Source organism: Pleurodeles waltl, chromosome 6, assembly GCF_031143425.1.
Source record: "Pleurodeles waltl isolate 20211129_DDA chromosome 6, aPleWal1.hap1.20221129, whole genome shotgun sequence".
Classification (NCBI taxonomy): Eukaryota; Metazoa; Chordata; class Amphibia; order Caudata; family Salamandridae; genus Pleurodeles; species Pleurodeles waltl.
In genome coordinates this window covers 1608423241-1608446998 of record NC_090445.1, presented here as the reverse complement: position 1 = coordinate 1608446998, position 23758 = coordinate 1608423241, and the positions used below count along the sequence as shown (strand labels likewise).

General features: G+C 45.2%; 1 protein-coding gene across 15 annotated transcripts in view; it reads right to left on the bottom strand.

The window, feature by feature from the left end:
- The window catches only part of EHMT1 (euchromatic histone lysine methyltransferase 1), an 800236-nt gene that overhangs the window by 340497 nt on the left and 435981 nt on the right, over positions 1-23758 (bottom strand). The gene's annotated exons all lie outside the window — the stretch shown is intronic.

Sequence of the window (23758 nt, the reverse complement as noted above, 5' to 3'; positions counted from 1 at the left end):
CACTGAGCACAGTACGCCCTAAATAACATACTGTACTATAATAAAAATGGTCATTTCACCAAGAGTTTTATATCTGTTTGAAGCAGTATCTCTTGAAAACAGATTCAATTTGTAATAATTTCCCAAGAGAATATAGGACGAGGAAAGCCCTAACATGTTTGTGCTCACCACTAGAAAGAGGAAGATGGGCTTACCCAAACTTTAAACAATATTACTATGCTGCAATGTTACAGCTGAATGTCAAACTTACAGGGTATTGGGATTCTACACCTAAGCCAAAGTGTCTCGAACTAGATATGAATTAAGTCTCAGAAAGGTTGCAGGGGTGTGTTTTTCAGATTTCTTGAGCAGGTCAGATTTAAGACAATGAGTTAACGCTCACCTAGTATAAAATTTGGGCTAGGATAACTTCTAAGCTTAATTTTGCGAGATATAGTTATTATACACTTCTGTTGCCCTCACTATTATTTTCTGCTATTTCTAGAGCTAAGTATTGTCAAACGTGGAACAAGCTGGAATTGCAAAAGAAGCAACAACAACAAAAAATGGTGGTATCTTTATAGACTAAACATCTACTTCTTTTAACAGATTAAGGATAAATGTAGTCTTGCAAAACAAAGTCATTTTAAATTTGTTCAGATGAGGAACTTTTTAAAGAAACTGGAGAAGAGTAAACTACCACTTCCAATGATACATTTAATACAGGCTCAAACAAAGCTAAAATCAATATAATTTACATTTCATTATCTGACCTTTAAAATGATGATACAGATCTTCAGATTGCAAGTTAGGCTAAACGATTCTAGATAGCTGTCAAGTTCTATTCGCGGCCAGATTATGGACTCAGAACTCTAAAACTATATATAATCTTCACTATAACCAAATTTTATAAGAGAAAGCCGAAGGCCAAATTCTAATTGGCCTAGTTGCATGCCCATTGCAGCAGAATCTGTTTAATTTGCTTACTCCATGCACTGAATTAAGAAGGGCAAGACTGCAAATTTTCTTGGCATTATTATGTATATGCAGACTGAAGTAATCCCACAATTAATTTAACTAGGTATAAACGGCTATACCATTTCAGTGAAAGTGAAATGTTATCAACTGTTTGTGCTAGAACATGCATTGTGGTGAACTGGTTAAAACATGAGCCACCATCCTAGAGTCTATGGTTATCTAGTTATCTTTCAATATATCTCTTGAGGAAAGTCTCTATAAATGTAAAGGTAAAATAGCAAGGGTTGGGAGGCAAAGATTTGGATAGCTCCATTCAACTGGCTGGCTGTCTTAGAATACTGAAGGACCAATAACTTTGGTTTTCAGAATAAACGATGACAGGTTTATCTATTCTTATAAATTAGAAAGTATTGTTAAGCTAGGAACTCACTGATTATGCAATGAAATGGAAAGTTCAAATTTTTGCTGTTAATAGTGCAATATGATTATTATTTCATTCGCATATAAAAAATTTAAAAGAGTAGACTCACATAAACCCTTTGCCAAAATGGGATAAGCCGACTTTAGACAATCTTAAATGTGTGAATTTATAGTAAACTACATAAATTGGTCCATTGAAAACACTTATCCAGATTCCTAAAGTCAGGCTCACGACTATGCCAAGAGCAACCTGTCAACACTTACAATTTCACAAAATAACGGATTCTTGCAAATCTCAATGAGGATCACCTATAAGTACCCATTTCCTATCCCTAAGGCTCCAGAAACGACATCAAATTGATGATGCTGGAGGCTTAGAATCCACTTCACACAAACAAAACCAATGCTTGTAAATAAACATATTACTTGTCTGCAACATAGGTCTGCAATTTGACAATCTAGATTTACAATGTGTGCATTATTTTACAATCTAGTGGTTGGTTTGGAAACAAGCAGGAAAAAACCCACTAACCTATTATTTTGGGAAAGCTCCATAAATAGATTTAATGGCTTATCATGACGCCCACTGTAAGTTCTCAATGCCAGAGTGACCACCATCTCAAGATTCTATCACCTTGATGATGGCTGAGGAAATACTATCAATTTTCTTGGTATGAAAATATTTATTTCAAAAATGTATTACCAACAACTGTTTTTTTTATTTACTATTTCTTCTATCCAGGACGGAAGGAGAGCATCAGGACAATCCAGACTATTCTCAAGCTGCATAGCTATGATAGTAGGTAAACAAACTTGCTTATTTTGCTGAATGATCCTGTTCTGGATTCACATGACAAACATCAATCACATAGCAGTATCCCCTCTAGGGAGTTGACATGTTAATAAAGAATATTCAGATTTATCCATCCTGCTGCTTCTTCCTACCAAAGTATCTGAGGAGCAATGCTTGAAAAAAGTACCCATTAACCGCAATGTACCCACCATAAAAATGGCACCTAAATAAACATTTCCAACAGAAGTCAGAGATTACCCTTGCTTCCTGGTAAAGTGACTCCATGTGTAGCATCTTCCCTGTAAAAAGTAACCCATTTGAATTGTTTGTACAATGTACCTGGAAACTGTTCCCTTGGTGATGGTTTCTTAACTGATATAGAACATGCTCACTTTGACAGATCGGCTTTTAACTACATAATACATGTTTTCTGCAGTACATAATATGGCATTGTTTTCTAAAGCAGAAGCTGGATTCCGGAATAAAGTGGGCAATTGCATCATTAAAAAAAATATGCAAAGGTATAATCACTGCAGGTACTGATTTTAGATCCCTTCTCAAATCCTTATTCAGCAGATCATGAAAGGTTGTTTAACCAGGAGTGCCTTCATTTCATTGACCCTGCATTAAGTAGTAATGAATACCAGAAAACACTTTTTTAAACATTTTATTTTTTGAAGAGTCAGCCGTTCTAAAGAAGCTTTACACAGTGGTTGAAGTTGAGATAAAATTAACCTACTCAAAACTGTAGTTTAATTCCAGGTAACAAGTTGTGTATTATGTGGAGGATAGACTTGTTTTGCCCTTTCCAGAAAAGCACAAATGACTGGGACTGGAAACAGTGATTTATTTTGGACAAGCATCATGTATGTTCAGAAAGCCTCTAAAGAAACTCTGATGGAGGCATAAAATATGTTAGTATCAAGTACATGAAATACTTACTAAAGCATAACCTTAACTGTAGGTGCAATATCTCTAATTGTTGTCAATATAGCACTAATATACAAAACACTCATTGGGCAAATAACATTAGTACAGTGGCCGATATCTCTAAACGTCCTAATTGTACACCTTCAAGAGAAATGCTGCTAAGTCCAATGATTCAATTTCAAAGTGAGTGATTATGCCATTCTGCAAGGTTGTAAATAAGTTGGCAGGTGTGATGTTGCACTATGAACGCATTAATCAAGTACATGTAACTTGGCTGGTAGGTTTCCTCCATTTCCTCATAACTCGTACACTGGTGGAATGTGGGGAACTCAATATGCCAAGCCCTCCTCTTACTCCCCCCTCGACCAATTCAGTGAGTGCACTTCCATTTGACAGAAGAGAGAGACTGTAGGAAGTTGGCTCTGTATATACTATCTCAAAGTGGGTGGTAGTGTGCACAGTCCAAGGGTTCCCCTTAGAGGTTGAAAGTGGCAAAATTAGACAATACTAATGCTCTATTTTGTGGTAGTGTGGTCGAGAAGTAGGCTTATCAGAGGGTAGTGTTAAGCATTTGTTGTACACACACAGGCAATACATGAGGAACACACACTCAAAGACTTAACTCCAGGCCAATAGGTTTTATATAGAAAAATATATTTTCTTAATTTATTTTTAGAACCACAAGATTTGAAGTAAATACATAAAATGCAAGGTACTCCACACAGGTAAGTACGGAACTTTGAATTAAAGCAGTAGTACACATAGTATATGTTAAAATGGCAATAAGCTATTTTAAAAGTGGACACAGTGCAAAAATCAACAGTTCCTAGAGGAGGTAAGTTTGGTTACTTTTTACAGGTAAGTAAAGCACTTACACAGTCAGTCCCCTGGGCATAGGCAGCCCACCGTTGGGGGTTCAAGGCAACCCCAAAGTCACCGCACCAGCAACACAGGGCCGGTCAGGTGCAGAGGTCAAAGGAGGGCCCAAAACACATAGGCACCTATGGAGAACAGGGGCGCTCCAGTTCCCGGCAGGTAAGTACCTGGGTCCTCGGGGAGCTGACCAGAGGGTTTTGTAGAGCATTGGGGGGGGGGGGGGGGGGGGGGGGGGGTAAGGGGGGGGGGGGGGGGGACCACGACACAAACAGGTACACAAAACACTCCCTCAGCGGCACAGGGGCGGCCAGGTGCAGTGTGCAAAGTTGGCATCTGGTTTGCTATTGAAAGCTATGGAGGGACCAGGGAGTCACTTAGGTGATGCAGGCAGGGCACAGGGGGACTTCTCGGGCCAGCCACCAACTGGGCTAGGAAGAGGGCCGCCTGCTGGTTCTCCTGCACTGGAGGTTGGTTCCTTTCGGTCCTGGGGGTTGCGGGTGCAGTGCTTGGTCCAGGCGTTGGGTTCTTTGTTACCAGGCAGTCGCGGTCAGGGGGAGACTCTGGTTCCTCTCTGTAGGCATCGCTGTTGGGTGAGGGGGGGGGGGGGGTATCATCTCAGGTTATTCACGCAGTCGCCTGGGAGTCCTCTCTGCGGTGTTAGTTCTCTGGAGCTCGAGCCGGGGGTGTCGGGTGCAGAGTTTGAAGTCTCACGCTTCCGGCGGGAAGAGTGAGTTCTTTGGAAGTTGCAAAAAAGTTGCAAAGTTGTTGCAGTTTTCGAACAGTGCTGCTGTTCTCGGGAGTTTCTTTGTCCTTCAGTTTCAGGGTAGTCCTCTGAGTCTTCACGGGTCGCTGGTCCCTGTCGGATGCTTCTCTGTGCAGGTTGTTTGAGTCTGGAGACAGGCCGGTAGGGCTGGGCCAAGTCAGCTGTCATCTCCATTGTCTCTGCAGGGCTTGCAGGTCAGCAGTCCTTTGAGTAGGTTGCAGGAATCAGATTTCCTGGGTTCTGGGGCACCCCTAAATACTAAATTTAGGGGTGTGTTTAGGTCTGGGGAGCAGCAGCCAATGGCTACTGTCCTGGAGGGTGGCTACACCCTCTTTGCGCCTCCCCCTGAGGGGAGGGGGGCACATCCCTAATCCTATTGGGGAAATCTTCCAATCTCAAGATGGAGGTTTTTTAAAGGCAGGATTTACCTTAGCTCAGGACACCTTAGGGGCTGTCCTAACTGGTGGGTGACTCCTCCTTGTTTTTCTCATTATCCTCTCCTGCCTTGCCGCCAAAAGTGGGGGCAGTGGCCAAAGGGGCGGGCATCTCCACTAGCTGAGATGCCCTGGGGCGCTGTAACAAAAGGCATGAGCCTTTGAGGCTCACCGCCAGATGTTATAGTTCCTGCAAGGGGGAGGTGAGAAGCACCTCCACCCAGTACAGGCTTGGTTCCTAGTCACAGAGTGACAAAGGCATTCAACCCATTTACAATGTCTAAGGTTTTGCTTAGACACTGAAGAGGCATAGTTCTCATGCACATATGCCCTCACCTGTGGTATAATGCACCCTGCCTTAGGGTTGTATGGCCAGAGGGGTGACTTTCCTATGCCACAGGTAGTGAGAGGTGGGCATGGCACTCTGAGGGGAGTGCCATGTCGACTTAGTCATTTTCTCCACATCAACACACACAAGCTGTGAGCATGTGCTGAGTGAGGGTTCCCCAGGGTGGCATAAGACATGCTGCAGCCCTTAAAGACCTTCCCTGGCATTAGGGTCCTTGGTACCATATACAAGGTACTTATCTGTGTTCCAGGGCTGTGTTGTAACTGAGAGGATACAGATTATGTGCCTGCCTTTTGTTATAGTAAAACATTGCTGTGCTATTCCCTGAGAGAGAGCTGTAGCACTGTTCATTTCACCTGAGTGAGAAATACCTTCAGAGCCAGGAAAACCATCTTGTGGACTAATATTTACACTGATACACATAATACACTGATATTTGTCCAGTGCCCTTAGGAGTCCAACCAAATACATTAAGGTTGTCTATGTGTAGTACCAACTCCTGTGAGAGGCATCAGACCTTATAGCCACGGTGGGAGCGGATTCTGTAAAGGTTTGCACAATAAATGCACATTTGTAGTTCATCATAGTAAAGATGTTATTACCTTTTAGGTCACAACCACTAGCAACTCCAAGCCCTAAATGACTATGCCTAAACATCTAAGTGCCCCTCCTTAATTGATCTCATTTGGAGGTGAGCATGAGGTATGAGATGACTGCAAAATGGCATAATGACTAATAATGACATTCAGTTTTAGGTAAAAGGGAAAGAGACCTCTGGTGCTCTGGTGAATGTTGTCCTGAAATACCAAAATGGTCCGTGAAAATGCCAAGTCATATCTCTGCTACAGGAAAGTTATTTTGCTGGGTTAACACTGAATTCAACTTCTGTAAACAGACACAGAAATCTAGCTTTAAGAAAAATAAAAACTAGCTTAACGACTTGCTACTTATGCTCCGGCACGGTTGAATCATAAGCTGTGCATTATCCCACCGTCAACTGGCTGGGTCTAGAATGCTACACTTCTTTTCCTGCCCTTTTTTTATGTTTCGATTTTTTTTCTTGTTGCTGGCATCAACAGATCTGCCATATGGTGCTTTCTGTGCCTCTGTACACCCTCCCATGGAATCTCCCACTCTTGGCCCCAAAGCTCAGATAATTCTTTTCTCCATCTGTTAGGTAGCGGTGGGTGGGTCACTTGTAAATCCAGAAAATTCTTCAAGCAGCAAAACTACACCTACAGGTAAGAAGCTATTCTATTTTGTTTTGCAGCTTGAATCTTTTCTGGATTTACATGCTGTGCATAGATTTCATATCAGTTTTCTGGTGGTTGGGTTGAAGATGAACTTTTATTTGTAAACAGATGCTTAACATTTTTTGCCCCACTTGAGAATCCTTTTTCATTTGAATGTCTATGCAGTAGTGTTTTATGAACTTGTGTATAGATGACCACGTGGCTGCCATACAGATGTCCTGTAAGGGTATATTTGCCAGAAAAGCAATGGTTGCTCCTTTCTTCTTTGTTGAGTGCGCTTTTAGGGGGTGGGTTTAGTTGTAACCCTGTGCGGAACAGTTGAGTAGTTTGCATGATGCATCTGGCAATTGTGCCCTTAGTCACTAGTTTCCCCAAAGTGTCTGCATTGGAAACAAATAGTCGCTTTGTTTCCCTGCTTGTCTTTGTCTTCTCATTATAATACATTGTTGCACATCTTGCGTCCAGCGTATGCAACACCCTTTCATCCTGATTCTTTGGCTTTTGGAAAAAGTATGGCATTGTTATTGTTTGATTTAAGTAGAAGTCTGAAACTACTTTCGGTAAGAACTAAGGATCTGTACTCTTGCCTATTGTTCCCTTGTAGACGTACAACTATGGTTCTTAGATTGCAAGTGCTTGTATTTCACTCACCCTACGAAGTGATGTTAAAGCCACTAGGAAAACAGTCTTCATCGTAAGCATCTTTAAGAGGCCTTGCATTAAAACTCAAATGGTGTCTTCATTAGTTGTGTTAGCACAATATTTAGATTCCATGTAGGTGCTGGTACTTTCCTTGGTGGTGCAATCCTTTTGCTCCCACTAAAAAAAAAAAAAAAACTATTACTGTGTTGTAAAGAAGCTTCTTACCATGTGACCTCTTATATAGGCCACAATTGCAGCTAAATGTATCTTTAATGATGTATACGCTAAACTGCAGACTAGGAGGTATGTCAGATATTTTAGTACAATTGCGTCTTTAGTGTTTTTTCCCCAATAAGCCTACTTTATGACACCATAATAGGTATCTCTTCCATTTGGCTATGTAGAACTTCCTTGTTGTGGCATTCTTGCTTCTTTAAGTACAAACATTATGTATTCTGATAGCTTTAAATGAGCAAATTTTAGGTCTTCAGGAGCCAAGGTGCCATGCTCAAAGGCTCTGGTTCTGGGTGTAGTACCCTACTTTACCATTGACAACAAGTCTTGTGTCTTGTATGCAAATATCCCTGACCATTCTATTGACAGAGAATTCCCTAGGGATTGGGAGTGTGGCTGCTTGAATGCAGTTTCAGCATTTTACTTTCTTTGGTGTTGCAAATAGGTCTGCCAATTTCAGAAAATCTGTTTGAGTACTGCTTGACTGAGTTCTCATTCATGAGAGCACGATGCTGGTCTGCTCAATCTGCTCGCTTCCAAACTGTCCTTCCATACAAATGAACTGTTATATGCATCTGTCTCTGGCCTGCCCACTTCCAGATTTCTTAGACTGGCTTTGACAGGGTAAAGGATTAGGCCCACCATTGATTGCTGATGTAGAACATTGTAGTGGTATTGTCTGTTTGGATCAATTTTGCCCTTCCTAATAGTTCTTTCTGAAAAGCTTTTAATATGCTGTACGGCCTCTTGCTGTTTCCAGATCCATCTGACCTTAGCGAACCCATGCTCCTTAGCCCATATGAGAGGCACCTTTTGTAATGGTTACAGTTGGTTGGGCAAATTTCCTTCCTTGTGTTATATGTGATCTGGTCACCATGACATTTCCTCCTGTAGCTTCTGCATAACAACCACTAGGATCTTTCCAACTCCCTGTGACTTGTGACCATTAATTGTGTAGCTATTCCTGTATTGGTCGTATATATATATATATATATATATATATATATATATATATAACCTCACATATGGAATCAAAGGGATGCATGAAGCAATCTTCCCCAAGATCCTCATTGTCAGAGCTTGCCCCCTTCTGGTGAAGAGGAGTTTCCTGCAGTAGGGACACTATTCTCTTCTCGCTGGGATATGCATTCTCTAGTACTGAATTGATCCTTGCTCTTAAAATCAATTTTCTTTCTTGCTCTGGATCTGTGGATAACTCTTCTATATTTACAGAGAAATACAGTATGAAGAGTGTCTTCATCACCTGTTGTATATATATGCTATTTGTATTTGTTCTGGAAGTCTACCTTTACTAACTAGTCATCTAGATAGGGATAAACATGTATCCCCAGTCTTCTTAAGTGCGCTGCTACAGCTGCTAGACACCGTGTAAATACTCTCAGAATAGATTTTATTCCTAAAGCTAGTACGCTGAACTGGTAGTGAGTTTTGTTCACCACAAAATCACAATTATTTCTTGTGTTTCGGATTCACTGGGATCTGCAAGTAAGTGTCTTACGGATCTATAGTTGGCATGTAATCCCCTTTGTGCAAATGTGGAATTACTTCCTGCAAGACTGTCATCCTGTATTTTTTCTATCTTTATAATGAAAATGTCACTTACCCAGTGTACATCTGTTCGTGGCATTAGTCGCTGCAGATTCACATGTTTGGCACAGTCCGCTGCCTGGTGTTGGGCTCGGAGTATTACAAGTTGTTTTTCTTCGAAGAAGTCTTTTTGGTCACGGGACCGAAGGACTCCTCCCTCTTTGGCTCCATTGCGCATGGGCGTCGACTCCATCTTAGATTGTTTTCCCCGCAGAGGGTGAGGATGGAGTTGTTTGTTATAAATAGTGCCCATGCAATGGAGTGAATATGTATGTATGATAAGAGTTTCTAAAAATTATTTACAAATGTTCAGATGTTTAAGGTTTATGATCTACTTCTAAACGGCTACAGGCTTCCCGGGGAGGTGGGAGGGTACATGTGAATCTGCAGCGACTAATGCCACGAACAGATGTACACTGGGTAAGTGACATTTTCAGTTCGATGGCATATGTTGCTGCAGATACACATGTTTGGCATAGACTATAAAGCAGTTACCTCCCCTAAAAGCGGTGGTTTAGCCTGTAGGAGTTGAAGTAGTTTGGAATAATGTTCTTAGTACAGCTTGGCCCACTGTAGCTTGTTGTGCATTTAGTACGTCTACACAGTAGTGTTTAGTAAACGTATGAGGCGTAGACCAGGTTGCAGCCTTACATATTTCGCTCATAGGAATGTTTCCTAGAAAGGCCATTGTAGCACCTTTCTTTCTGGTTGAGTGTGCCTTTGGTGTAATAGGCAATTCTCTTTTGGCTTTAAGATAGCATGTTTGAATGCATCTGACTATCCATCTAGCAATGCCTTGTTTAGAGATTGGATTTCCTATGTGTGGTTTTTGAAAAGCTATGAACAGTTGTTTTGTTTTCCTGATTAGCTTTGTTCTGTCAATGTAATACATTAGTGCTCTTTTGATGTCTAATGTATGTAGTGCCCTTTCAGCCACAGAATTTGGTTGTGGGAAGAACACTGGCAATTCTACTGTTTGATTTAAATGGAATGGTGAGATTACTTTTGGCAGAAATTTTGGATTTGTTCTTAGAACTATTTTATTGTTGTGTATTTGAATAAATGGTTCTTGTATGGTAAATGCCTGTATTTCACTTACTCTTCTGAGGGATGTGATTGCAATGAGAAATGCGACCTTCCAGGTTAGATATTGCATTTCACAGGAATGCATGGGTTCGAAAGGGGGACCCATGAGTCTTGTTAAGACGATGTTAAGGTTCCATGAAGGAACTGGTGGTGTTCTTGGTGGTATAATTCTTTTTAGCCCTTCCATGAATGCTTTAATAACTGGTATTCTAAATAGAGACGATGAATGAGTAGTTTGTAGGTAAGCAGATATAGCTGCGAGGTGTATTTTTATAGATGAAAAAGCGAGATTCGCTTTTTGCAAATGTAGTAAGTATCCTACTATGTCTTTAGTAGAGGCATGTACTGGTTGTATTTGATTGGCATGGCAGTAGTAAACAAATCTTTTCCACTTAGATGCATAGCAGTGTCTAGTGGAAGGTTTTCTAGCTTGTTTTATGACCTCCATGCATTCTTGTGTGAGGTCCAAGTGTCCAAATTCTAGGATTTCAGGAGCCAAATTGCCAGATTCAATGATGCTGGGTTTGGATGTCTGATCTGTTGTTTGTGTTGTGTTAACAGATCTGGCCTGTTGGGTAGTTTGACATGCGGTACTAGTGAAAGGTCTAGTAGAGTTGTATACCAAGGTTGTCTTGCCCATGTGGGTGCTATCAGTATGGGTTTGAGTTGGTTTTGACTCAACTTGTTTACTAGATATGGAAGGAGAGGGAGAGGGGGAAAAGCGTACGCAAATATCCCTGACCAATTCATCCATAGAGCATTGCCTTGTGATTCGCGGTGTGGGTACCTGGATGCGAAGTTTTGGCATTTTGAGTTTTCTCTTGTTGCGAACAAATCTATCTGGGGTGTTCCCCAAATTTGAAAGTACTTGTTCAGAACTTGGGGGTGAATTTCCCATTCGTGGACTTGTTGGTGGTCTCGCGAAAGGTTGTCTGCTAGTTGGTTTTGTATTCCTGGAATAAATTGTGCTATTAGGCGAATGTTGTTGTGAATCGCCCACTGCCAAATTTTTTGTGTTAGGAGGCACAATTGTGTTGAGTGTGTTCCTCCTTGTTTGTTTAGATAATACATTGTTGTCATGTTGTCTGTTTTGACAAGAATGTATTTGTGTGTTATTATGGGTTGGAAGGCTTTTAACGCTAGAAATACTGCCAACAGTTCTAGGTAATTGATATGAAGTTTTGTTTCGTGTATATCCCATTGTCCTTGAATGCTGTGGTGATTGAGGTGTGCTCCCCACCCTGTCATGGAAGCATCTGTTGTTATAACGTATTGAGGCACTGGGTCCTGAAATGTCCGCCCTTTGTTTAAATTTTTGCTGTTCCACCATAGAAGCGAGAGGTATGTTTGGCGGTCTACCAACACCAGATTTTGAAGTTGACCCTGTGCCTGTGACCATTGTGATGCTAGACACTGTTGTAAGGGTCGCATGTGTAGTCTTGCGTTTGGGACAATGGCTATGCATGATGACATCATGCCTAGAAGTTTTAGCACAAATTTTGCTTGTATCTTTTGGTTTGGAAACATAGCACTTATTAGCTTGTGGAATGCTTGCACTCTTTGTGGACTTGGAGTGGCAATTCCTTTTGATGTGTTGATGGTTGCTCCTAGATATTGTTGTGTTTGACACGGTTCTAGGTGTGATTTTGTGTAGTTGATGGAAAACCCCAGTTTGTGAAGGGTTTGTATGACAAAGGTGGTGTCGTTTGCGCATTTTTTTACTGTGTTGGTTTTGATTAGCCAGTCGTCTAGGTAAGGGAACACATGTATCTGTTGTCTCCTGATGTGTGCTGCTACTACTGCTAGACATTTTGTGAACACTCTTGGTGCAGTTGTTATTCCGAATGGCAACACCTTGAATTGGTAATGTATTCCTTTGAATACGAACCGTAGGTACTTTCTGTGAGAAGGGTGTATTGGTATATGAAAGTACGCATCCTTTAGGTCTAATGTGGTCATGTAATCTTGCTGTTTGAGCAGTGGAATGATGTCTTGTAGTGTGACCATGTGAAAATGGTCCGATATGATGTAGGTATTTAGTGTCCTGAGATCTAATATTGGTCTCAATGTTTCGTCTCTTTTTGGAATTAGAAAGTACAGGGAGTAAACTCCTGTGTTTTTTTGTTGTACTGGTACTAATTCTATTGCATCCTTTTGCAGTAGTGCTTGAACTTCTAGTCCTAAAAGTTCTAAATGATGTTGTGACATTTTGCGTGTTTTGGGGGGGATGTTTGGTGGGAAGTTGTGGAATTCTATGCAATAGCCATGTTGGATTATTGCTAATACCCAATTGTCTGTTGTAATCTGTTGCCAAGATTGGTAGAATTGGCTTAGTCTTCCCCCCACTGGTGTTGAGTGAAGGGGTTGCGTGACTTGAAAGTCACTGTTTAGGTGGAGGTGTTTTTGGAGTCTGGAATCTTCCCCTACTCCTTGGGAATTGACCCCCCCGATATCCCCTGAAACCACCCCTTTGGAAGGAACCCTGATATGGTGTGGTTCTTGATTGTTGGCTGGTGGTGTCTGTGGGTTGGCCACGAAACCCCCCTCTAAATGGAGTTTTTCTGAAAGAGCCTCTGCTCTGCGGGGAGTAGAGTGCGCCCATGGCTTTGGCCGTGTCTGTGTCCTTTTTAAGTTTTTCAATGGCTGTATCCACTTCCGAGCCAAACAGTTGTTTCTCGTTGAAGGGCATATTAAGGACAGCCTGCTGGATTTCAGGTTTGAAGCCTGAAGTGCGTAGCCAAGCGTGTCTCCTTATGGTGACAGCAGTGTTGACTGTTCTTGCTGCAGTATCGGCTGCGTCTAGTGAAGAGCGGATTTGATTGTTTGAGATCGTTTGTCCCTCTTCCACTATTTGCTGCGCCCTTTTTTGGTATTCCTGGGGAAGATGGTCTACGAGAAGTTGCATCTCGTCCCAGTGTGCGCGGTCATATCTGGCCAGCAGCGCTTGTGAATTTGCGATGCGCCACTGGTTGGCTGCCTGTGACGCCACTCTTTTCCCTGCCGCGTCAAATTTTCGGCTTTCTTTGTCCGGAGGTGGGGCGTCGCCAGATGTATGTGAATTTGCTCTTTTGCGAGCTGCCCCTACTACCACAGAGTCGGGTGGTAACTGCGAAGTAATAAACACTGGGTCTGTGGGTGGTGGTTTGTATTTCTTATCCACCCTTGGGGTGATGGCTCTTGATTTTACGGGCTCCTCAAAAATTTGTTTTGCGTGCCGTAACATCCCTGGTAGCATTGGGAGACATTGATATTGGCTATGTGTAGCCGAGAGGGTGTTAAATAAGAAATCATCCTCTATAGGATCGGAATGCAGTTGGACATTGTGGAAGTCTGCAGCCCTAGCCACCAGTTGCGAGTATGAGGTACTGTCCTCTGGCGGTGACGGCTTTGTGGGGTATGACTCGGGATCATTGTCCGGCACTGGGGTGTCATACAGGTCCCAAGCGTCTTGATCCTGATCGTCATGACTTATGGTAGTTTGCGCTGGTGAGTGCATTTGTGGCGGTGTTTGTGCCGGCGATGCCTGTGGAGGAGAGGGCGGAGGCGTGACTTTTTTAACCACTTTGGCTTGTGGTTGTGTGTCATCCTTTGGAAGTCCGATCTTTCTTTTCCTCATGATTGGGGGAAGGGTTGATATCTTCCCTGTATCTTGCTGGATGCACAGTCGCTTTTGTGTGTAGTCCGATTCTACACTTTGGAGCTCTTGTCCAAATTTGTGCATTTGGCCACTTAGTCCTTGTTCCTCTGAGTAGGATGAAGGTGTGGTATTTTTCGGCGCCGAGAGAGAATCTTTTTTCGGTTTCGGCACCGACAGAATTTTTGTTCCTTTCGGCTTGGATTCTCAGTGCCGATGTCTTTCGGTGCCGGTATCTTGTTTTTGTCTCTCGGAGCCGCTTTCTCGGCTCCGAGGTTGCTCCATGGCGGTCCCTCGACCGGAGTCGGGTGTCTTCGCTATGGGCGTGCCCTTTTTCGGCCCCTTCGACGGGTCGCCTGATTTATGGGTCGAGCCATGGCCTGTTGGCAGTGGCGTCCCCTGGGCTTTTGGTTTGTCGATGGATTTACTTTTCGACGTCTTACTCACAGTTTGTTGCTGTTGTTCGACGTCGGAGTCTCCGGATTCTGATTCCGGAACCGAGAATGTTTCCTCTTCGTCGTCGAAACGTTGTTTTGTCGACGTGGACGCCATTTGGTGACGCCTGGCTCTTCGGTCCCGGAGTGTTTTTCTGGACCGGAAGGCTCGACAGGCTTCACAGGTATCCTCCTTGTGCTCGGGGGACAAGCACAAGTTACAGACCAAGTGCTGATCTGTATAAGGATACTTACTGTGACATTTTGGGCAGAAACGAAACGGGGTCCGTTCCATCGGCTTCGATGTCGCACGCGGTCGGGCCGACCAGGCCCCGATGGGGGATCGAAACTGCCCCAAAGTCTTCCGATGATCGGTGTCGATGTACCTAACTATCCCGATACCGAACGGAACAATACCGACGCTTTCTTCCGAGATTCTGACTAACTTTCCGAACCGAAACACGGAGCGAAAAGGAATACGTCCGAACCCGACAGCGGAAAAAAAACAATCTAAGATGGAGTCGACGCCCATGCGCAATGGAGCCAAAGAGGGAGGAGTCCTTCGGTCCCGTGACCAAAAAGACTTCTTCGAAGAAAAACAACTTGTAATACTCCGAGCCCAACACCAGGCAGCGGACTGTGCCAAACATGTGTATCTGCAGCAACATATGCCATCGAACACTTGATTATTAATCTGAGGTCTAAAATTGGTTGTGGAGACCTGTCAACCTTTGTGATTAGGAAATATGTTGAGTAATTCTTGTTGATCTGTTGTATGGGTAACTTTTCTCTCGCTCTTTTCCCAGCAATTCCTATACCGCCATAAAGAGACGTCCATTCCATACAATACCCAAACTTTATGACTTTTAATACTCATTCTTTACTCTGCCTCTCACTGGTGCTGAATGCGAGGGCAAGTCATTTGTTTGCTGGGGATGTGCCTCCCCTGTAAGACTGTCACACGTGCTCTTCCCCGAGTAGATCGGCACTCTTGCTGCTGGTACTGCTATTGCTGCAGGGGTACAGATGATTGGCTGCTACTTTGGACGCCCTGATGTGATGAACTAGCTTGGAAATTGCCTCTTCCTATAGGCCTATGTGTTGACACTGCCCCTCTTCTCATGGTTCCCCTACATTTCAACACTCCCATAGACCTTGTGGTCTTGTTATCCTTTTCAGGTTGTCGAAGTGTCTCATCAACAGTGGCCCCAAACAGCTGTTCCCCATTAAAGGGTGTATATATAATCCCAAGATTTGTACCCATGTAATGTTGATCTCACATCATTTGGCAACTTGCAGTGTCAAGCTACGTTTTATGCTAACTTTAGGCATGTATGTGCAATATTCTTCCATTCCTCCACTAGGCTAGCCGCTCTCATTCTGTATTGCTCAGGTAGGTGTTTCAGGAGCTCTGCCATCTTCTACCAATGCTGGTATGCAAACTTGTTCAGGAGGATGTTCATTATAAGCCATTGATTGGCTGCACTCTTCTATTTTTCTGCCCAGGTAGCAGGGAGTGGACATAAGAAGGGTGTAGCCACCCTCAGGGACAGTAGCCATTGGCAACTGCCCTGACCCCTGAAACGCCACTAAAACCAGGATTTAAGGGTGTCCATGAACCCAACTCACCAGATTCCTGGTGACCTGACAAGGACTGCATAGCTGAAACCCCCAGCAGAGACAAAGGAAGACAACAACTGATTTGGCCACAGCCCTACTGGCCTGTCTCCTGCTTCAGAGCTTTCACAAGAACAGCAATGCATCCAGGGGGACCAGCGACCTCTGCCAAGCTCCAGAAGACTGCCCTGCACCTAAAGGACCAAGAACTCCAGTAGACAGCGTACTTGTACAAAGAAGAAACAACAACTAAGGACTCCAGGCTCACTCCGAAAGTGTGAGTCCTGACCACTCCGCACCAGATGCCCACAGCCCGTGTCTAGGTGGCCCAACCAGCTAGAGAGGATCCCCAGGTGATTCTGAGCAAGTTCCCACCCTGGGCTGACCTCTCCACCCCTCCCCAACGACACCTGCAGAGGGAATCCAGAAGACCCCCCTGACCATGAAAACGCGGACAAAGATATTGGATGCCTAAAGACACACTGCACTTGCAGCCCTCAGGCCTTGTAAAACCTGACCTCCGGTACAGTAACATTCTGCAGTGGGCCCTCCTCCCCATCCAGACTGAGGTTTTCCTGAGACAACCTCACCTGCAGTCTCTGAGTGCCCCCGGGGTCCCCTCATTGAGAATAATTGGAGATCAGACATCTTGTTTGCAACCTGCACCCGGCCGCACCAGCGCCGCTGAGGTTGTACGTTTGGTGCCTATTTGTGCCCACCCTGTGCACCTCTAAACCCCACAGGTCTGCCCTCCGAAGACACAGGTATTTACGGGCCTGCAGATCTGAAACTGAGTACCCGCAGTCTCCATAGGAGTCCATGTTAATTTTGCCTACACTGACCTCTGCACCCGGCCGGCCCCCTGTTGGTGGTGGGTGTTTGAGGTCAACTTGAACCCCCCACCTGTGGACTTCCTAACCCCGGGAGACTGGAACTGTAAGTCAAGTACTTACCTGTAAATCGTACTAACTTTTCTTACTCCAGGAACTCTTACCGAAAATTGCACTGGAAACTTTTAAAACAGATAATTGCCAATATTTCAAAAACTGTATAACTTATCGATTTCAAACAAAGTACTGTTAATATATATGTGCGAAATAAGAATCAATTGAAGTACTTACCTACAACTTGAATCTTGTAGTTCTAATAATAAAATTAAGAAAAGATAGTTTTTCTATATGAAAACCATTGGTCTGGAGTTAAGTCATTGAGTGTGTGCTTCTTCTATTGTCTGTGTGTGTACAACAAATGCTTTGCACTACCCTCTGATAAGCCTAACTCCTCAACCACACTACCAAAAAAAGAGAACATTAGTATATCTACTTCAGCCTCTGTAAAGTCTCTGGGGATCCAATGAACTCTGTGTACACTATACTTACTTTGGTATTGTATATACACAGCCAGCTTCTTACAGGTGTGCTAATCACAATCTGTTGGTTGTGTGGGTCACTTTCTGTGACAAGTGGAGCACTTACCTTTACTATTTTAAGAGAAAATGTGAGCTGTTTCAACACACCCTCATCCCCAAAGACCATTCCCTTGTACTCTGTGGTTACTTGATCCCAATCGGAAGAAACTTGAATTGATAATGCTTGCCACCCTTACTAATCTGCAATGTTTTAGAAGTATCAGGATTATGCAGGAAAATGTTAATTTCCCTGTTCATAGCATGCAGTGCTGTAGGATTCATATGCTTTGTATATTCCTCCCACCTAGTGTTGGGCTCTGATATTAATCTTGTTTTTCTTTGACACAGCTTCTAGCCATGGTGTGTGGGGCGACTACTCACTTAGTCCACAATGCAGATGGGCACTGACTCCACCCTAGACTGTTTTTCGCTAAGGGGGTGAACATGAAGGGCAGAGTAAGAGTAATATAATGTGCTCTGTAAATTGATAAATAAGGTGAAATTGAGAAAAACATTTGCTATCGCTGAGGGCTACCAGGAAGGCACTTCTAAATCTCCAGCACTACACATTACATACAAATGTTACAAAGCAATCAACTTATTCTGTTCATAGGATGTGTGTCTTCTCCCAGCAGGGGTTAGCAGGCAGATGATGCAAATGCTTGAAATAAGGTCCTTAAGACAGTCTAGCCAACCAAAGAATGTGGATGAGCTAGTATTTCCACACAGTAATGCTTCCCAAATGTGTGTGGTCTTCTCCATATAACCGCTTTAGGTATCAGCTGAGGGAATGGCTCCCTAAAAAGCAATGGTGATCATTCGCCTGTTTGTCTCCCTTTTCTTTTCTGAAGTGCACTGATCTTGTGCAACATTCACAAATTTCGTATCAAAGCCGAACCCAAGATCAAAAAGAAATTGGTAGGAAGACCGCACAGAATCACAACTGCACATCAACAGCAATGCATACCTGGTCCAACTGTTCTTTCAGATTTCACAGCCATGGAGTTGAAAAGAGAATATCACTGGTGTACAAGCTACTAACCTTTGGTAACAAAATAACTGGTAGAGACATATTCTAGTTGCAGATTCCCCACCTTTGAATTTCCCCAGGCGTCAGACTGGATCTGGAGATTTTTCTCCGAGCAGTACCTCTGCGTGCCGTCAGATGGCATTGGTCGACTTCGCGGGCGCCGTGATGACGTCGCAGACGTAAATAGGCACCACCCCGGAGTATTGACGTCAGTTTCTTGTCACAACTTCCCACACCAGTAGCGCAGAGCCATGAAGAACACAGAGTGGTGTGCCAAAACTAGGGCCCTTAAGGGAAAGTTATTGTCCCTAGAAATCAGTTCGCAGTGCGGGGAGGATGAGCAGGTCGGTAAGGAATCTGCAACTAGAATGTTTCTCTACCAGAAATTTTGTTACCAAAGGTAAGTAACTTGTACATCTGATAGAGACTTCTAGTTGCAGATTCCTTACCTTTGAATAGATACCTGAGCAATACAATCCCCGGTGGTGGGCCTGCGAATCAAGATCACACCAAAAAGTACTGCAGGACCAAAAGGCCAAAGTAGCCTTCCCTTCAGACCCAACTGTCTAGGCAGTAGTGCTTGGTAAAAGGGTGCAGAGATGCCCACATTGCTGCCTGACAAATATCCAGGACTGGAACACCCCGTACTAGCGCTGTGGTAGCAGCAGTAGCTCTGGTGGAGTGAGCTCGCAAACCTTCAGGAGGTTGCTTTTTAGCCAGAGCGTAGCACATCATTTTGATGCATAAGAGTATCCATCTTGAAATGTCCTCTTCTGCACCGCCTTCCTCTTCTTTGCACCCACATATCCCACAAAGAGTTGATCGTCCACCCGGAAGTCTTTGGTACGATCAAGATAGAACACCAATGCTCTTTTTGGGTCCAGGCGCTGTTGTCTCTCCTCTTCGTGAGAGGAATGTGGGGGTGCGTAAAAGGTAGGCATGGTGATGGACTGTCAGACATGGAAGGGTTTCACTACCTTAGGTAGAAAAGAAGCCCTCGTGCAAAGCAACACTGTCAGGATGTATGGCAAGAACCAGTGGCTTAGATGACAGAGCCTGGAGTTCACTAAATCTGCGGGCAGAAGTAATGGCAACCAAAGACAGTCTTTATATTCAAGAGCCTTCGAGGACAGCGAGAAGCAGTTCAAATGGGGTACACATAAGGTACGTTAAGACCAGGTTGAGATCCCATTGGGGCATGATGAATGGGATAGGACGAAAGATGTGTAAGGCCTTTAAGAAACCTCCCAACTATAGGAGATTTAAATAAGGAACGCTGATCTAGTAACCTCAAGAAAGCAGAGATAGCAGAAAGATATCCCTTAAGAGTGCCCAGGGCGGAACTCTGTCGGGCAAGTGAAAGAATAAAGAGAAGTACATGAGAAAGAGGAGCAGATAAGAGGATCAATAGAATTGTTGATGCACCATGCCACAAACTTCTTCAAACGACAGGCACATACAGTTTTGGTTGAGGGACGCCTGCCAAGATAACGTCACAGACTTCGGGTGGCAAGTCAAAAGATGTCAACTGTCGCCACTTAATCTCCACGTATGAAGCCGCAGAGTTGACGGGTTCGGGTGGAGGACCTTCTTCTGCTGCTGCGACAGAAGATCCTCCCAAAGGGGCACTCTGATCGGAGGAGCTATGGCCATGTTCAAAAGCTCGGGATACCAGACTCTTCGTGCCCAGTCCGGAGCCACCAGTATTCTCGGGCCCGGTCTTGCCAGATCTTCAGAACTGGTATAGGTGGAAAGGCATACAGGAGGCCTGAATTCCACTCGCAACGAAAAGCGTCGCCGAGTGACTGCTGCCTTGGAAACTCCAACGCGCAAAACAGCTGACATTGAGTGTTCTCTACGAAGGCGAACAAGTCTAACCAAGGTTCTCCCCACTACAGGAAGAGACCTTGTGCCATCTCCGGATGGAGACGCCATTCGTGGTCGACCATGCATTGTCTGCTGAGTTTGTCTGCTCTGCATTCAAGGAGCCTGCCAGATGTTGAACCACCAGGGAAATGCCTTGATGTTCCAGCGAAGTCCAGAGGCGAAGGGCCTCTTGACAAAGGGTCCACGACCCCACTCCGCCCTGTTAGTTGTAATACCACATGGAGGTGGTGTTGTCTGTGAACACCTGCACTGCTTTCCCTTTGAGGGAGGGAAGAAATGCTTTCAATGCTAGTCGAATTGCTCGGAGCTCCAGATGATTGATATGGAGCCTGGTTTCCGCCGGAGACCAGATGCCTCTGACCTCTGCCTCTCCCATGTGGCCACCCCATCCTAGGAGTGACGCATCTGTCACAACGTAAGATCTGGTTGGGGGAAGGAGAGGGATCTGCCCTTGACCCAATCCTGATTTGTTAACCACCACTGCAGGTCTTTCGCAGTCCCTTCCGAGATCTGGACCTTGTTAGAGAGTTTCCCCTGATGCTGCGCCCACTGGAACTTCAGGTCCCACTGCAGAGCCCACATATGCCATCTGGCATTTTGAACTAACAGGATGCACGAGGCCATGAGACCCAGCAGCCTCAGAGTCATTCTCACCGCAATCCAGGACAGAGGCTGAAACATCGGTATCAAAGCTCAAATATCCTTGACTTGCTTTTTGGGAGGATATGCCCGAAACTGCACTGTATCCAGAACAGCTCCGATGAAAGGGAAAGTCTAAAAGAGTCACGTGTGACCTTGGCACGTTGATAGTAAACCCCAGTGAATGCAAAAGGTTCGCCATAGTTTGGAGGTGGGAGACGACTGTCTAGGCGAGTTTGCCTTCAACAGCCAATCATCGAGGTGGGGGAAGACTGGGACCCATAACCTGCGCAGATGAGCTGCCACTACTATCATCACTTTTGTGAACACTCGAGGAGCACTGGTAAGGCCAAAGGGGAGCACAGTAAACTCAAAGTGCTCATGCCCTACCACAAATCGTAGGTAACGTCTGTGGGCCAGCAAAATGGAAATGTGGAAGTATGCACCTTGCAAGTCTAACGCTACCATCCAGTCTCCGGGATACAGGACAGATAGGACCTGAGCCAATGTCAACATTATGAACTTTTCTTTTTTTCGGAAGCGATTGAGGGACCGAAGATCTAATATAGGTCGAACACCTTTGTCCTGTTTCGGAAATAGAAATTAGTGGGAATAGCAACCACGACCTACTTCTGGCAACGGAACCCTCTCTATAGCTCCTTTGGCCAAAAGGGCTTGGACTTTCTCGCTGAGAAGCGCTAGATGATCCTCTGATATTCCATTGTATGAAGGTGGCATGGCTGGAGGAGATGTCTTGAAGGGGAGGAAGTAGCCCCTTCGGACAATTTGGAGGACCCATGTAAGGAAATCCCTTCCTTGGCATGGTTACCCCCTAACTTTTTGCCTCTTGTTGATGCCAGTTATGATTGAAAGTGTGCTGGGACCCTGCTAACCAGGCCCCAGCACAGAGTGTTCTTTCCCTAAACTGTATCTTTGACTCTACAATTGGCACAACCCTGGCACTCAGGTAAGTCCCTTGTAACTGGTACCCCTGGTACCAAGGGCCCTGATGCCAGGGAAGGTCCCTAAGGGTTGCAGCATGTCTTAAGCCACCCTGGGGACCCCTCACTCAGCATATGCACACTGCTTCACAGCTTGTGTGTGCTGGTGAGGAGAAAATGACTAAGTCGACACAGCACTCCCCTCAGGGTGCCATGCCAACCCCACACTGCCTGTGGCATAGGTAAGTCACCCCTCTAGCAGGCCTTACAGCCCTAAGGCAGGGTGCACTATACCACAGGTGAGGGCATATGTGCATGAGCACTATGCCCCTACAGTGTCTAAGCAAAACCTTAGACATTGTAAGTGCAGGGTAGCCATAAGAGTATGGGGTCTGGGAGTTTGTCAAACACGAACTCCACAGTTCCATAATGGCTACACTGAAAACTGGGAAGTTTGGTATCAAACTTCTCAGCACAATAAATGCACACTGTGCCAGTGTACAATTTATTGTAAAATACACCCAGAGGGCATCTTAGAGATGCCCCCTGAATACCTACCCGACTTCTAGTGTAGGCTGATCAGTTCCTGCCACACACCAGACATGTTGCTGGCCACATGGGGAGAGTGCCTTTGTCACTCTGTGGCCAGGAACAAAGCCTGTACTGGGTGGAGGTGCTTCTCACCTCCCCCTGCAGGAGCTGTAACACCTGGCGGTGAGCCTCAAAGGCTCCCCGCTTTTGTTACAGCGCCCCAGGGCATCCCAGCTAATGGAGATGCCCACCCCTCCGGCCACTGCCACCACTTTGACCGCAAGGCTGGAGGAGATAACGAGAAAAACAAGGAGGAGTCACCCACCAGTCACGACAGCCCCTAAGGTGTCCTGAGCTGAGGTGACACCTATCTTGAGAAATCCTCCATCTTGAGTTTTGAGGATTCCCCCAATAGGAATAGGGATGTGCCCCCCTCCCCTCAGGGAGGAGGCACAAGGAGGGTGTAGCCACCCTCAAGGACAGTAGCCATTGGCTACTGCCCTCCCAGACCTAAACACACCCCTAAATTCAGTATTTAGGGGCTCCCCAGATCCCAGGAAAGCAGATTCCTGCAGCCTGAAGAAAAAAGGAGGAGTACTGCTGACCTACAAGCCTGCAGAGAAGGAGGAAGACGACAACTGATTTGGCCCCAGCCCTACCAGCCTGTCTCACTTCCAAAACCTGCTCCAGCGACGCATCCAACAGGGACTAGTGACCTCTGAAGCCTCAGAGGACTGCCCTGGACTACAGGACCAAGAAACTCTGGTGAACAGCGTCCCTGTTCGAAACCAGCTACTTCTTTGCAACAAAAAAGCAACTTCCAAGGACTTCACGTTTTCCCGCCGGAAGCGTGAGACTCTACACTCTGCACCCGACGCCCCCGGCTTGACCTGCAGAAAACCAACACCTCAGGGAGGACTCCCCGGCGACTGCGAACCCGTGAGTAACCAGAGACGACCCCCGTAAGCCCCCACAGCAACGCCTGCAGAGAGAATCCAGAGGCTCCCCCTGACCGCGACTGCCTGTAATAAGGGACCCGACGCCTGGAACCAACACTGCACCCGCAGCCCCCAGGACCTGAAGGAACCGAACTTCGATGCAGGAGTGAACCCCAGGCGGCCCTCTGCCTTGCCCAGGTGGTGGCTGTCCCGAGAAGCCCCCGTGCCTGCCTGCACTGCTAGAGTGACCCCCAGGTCCCTCCATTGAAACCTATACAAAACCCGACTCCTGCTTTGCACACTGCACCCGGCCGCCCCTGTGCTGCTGAGGGTTTGTTTTGTGTGCCTACTTGT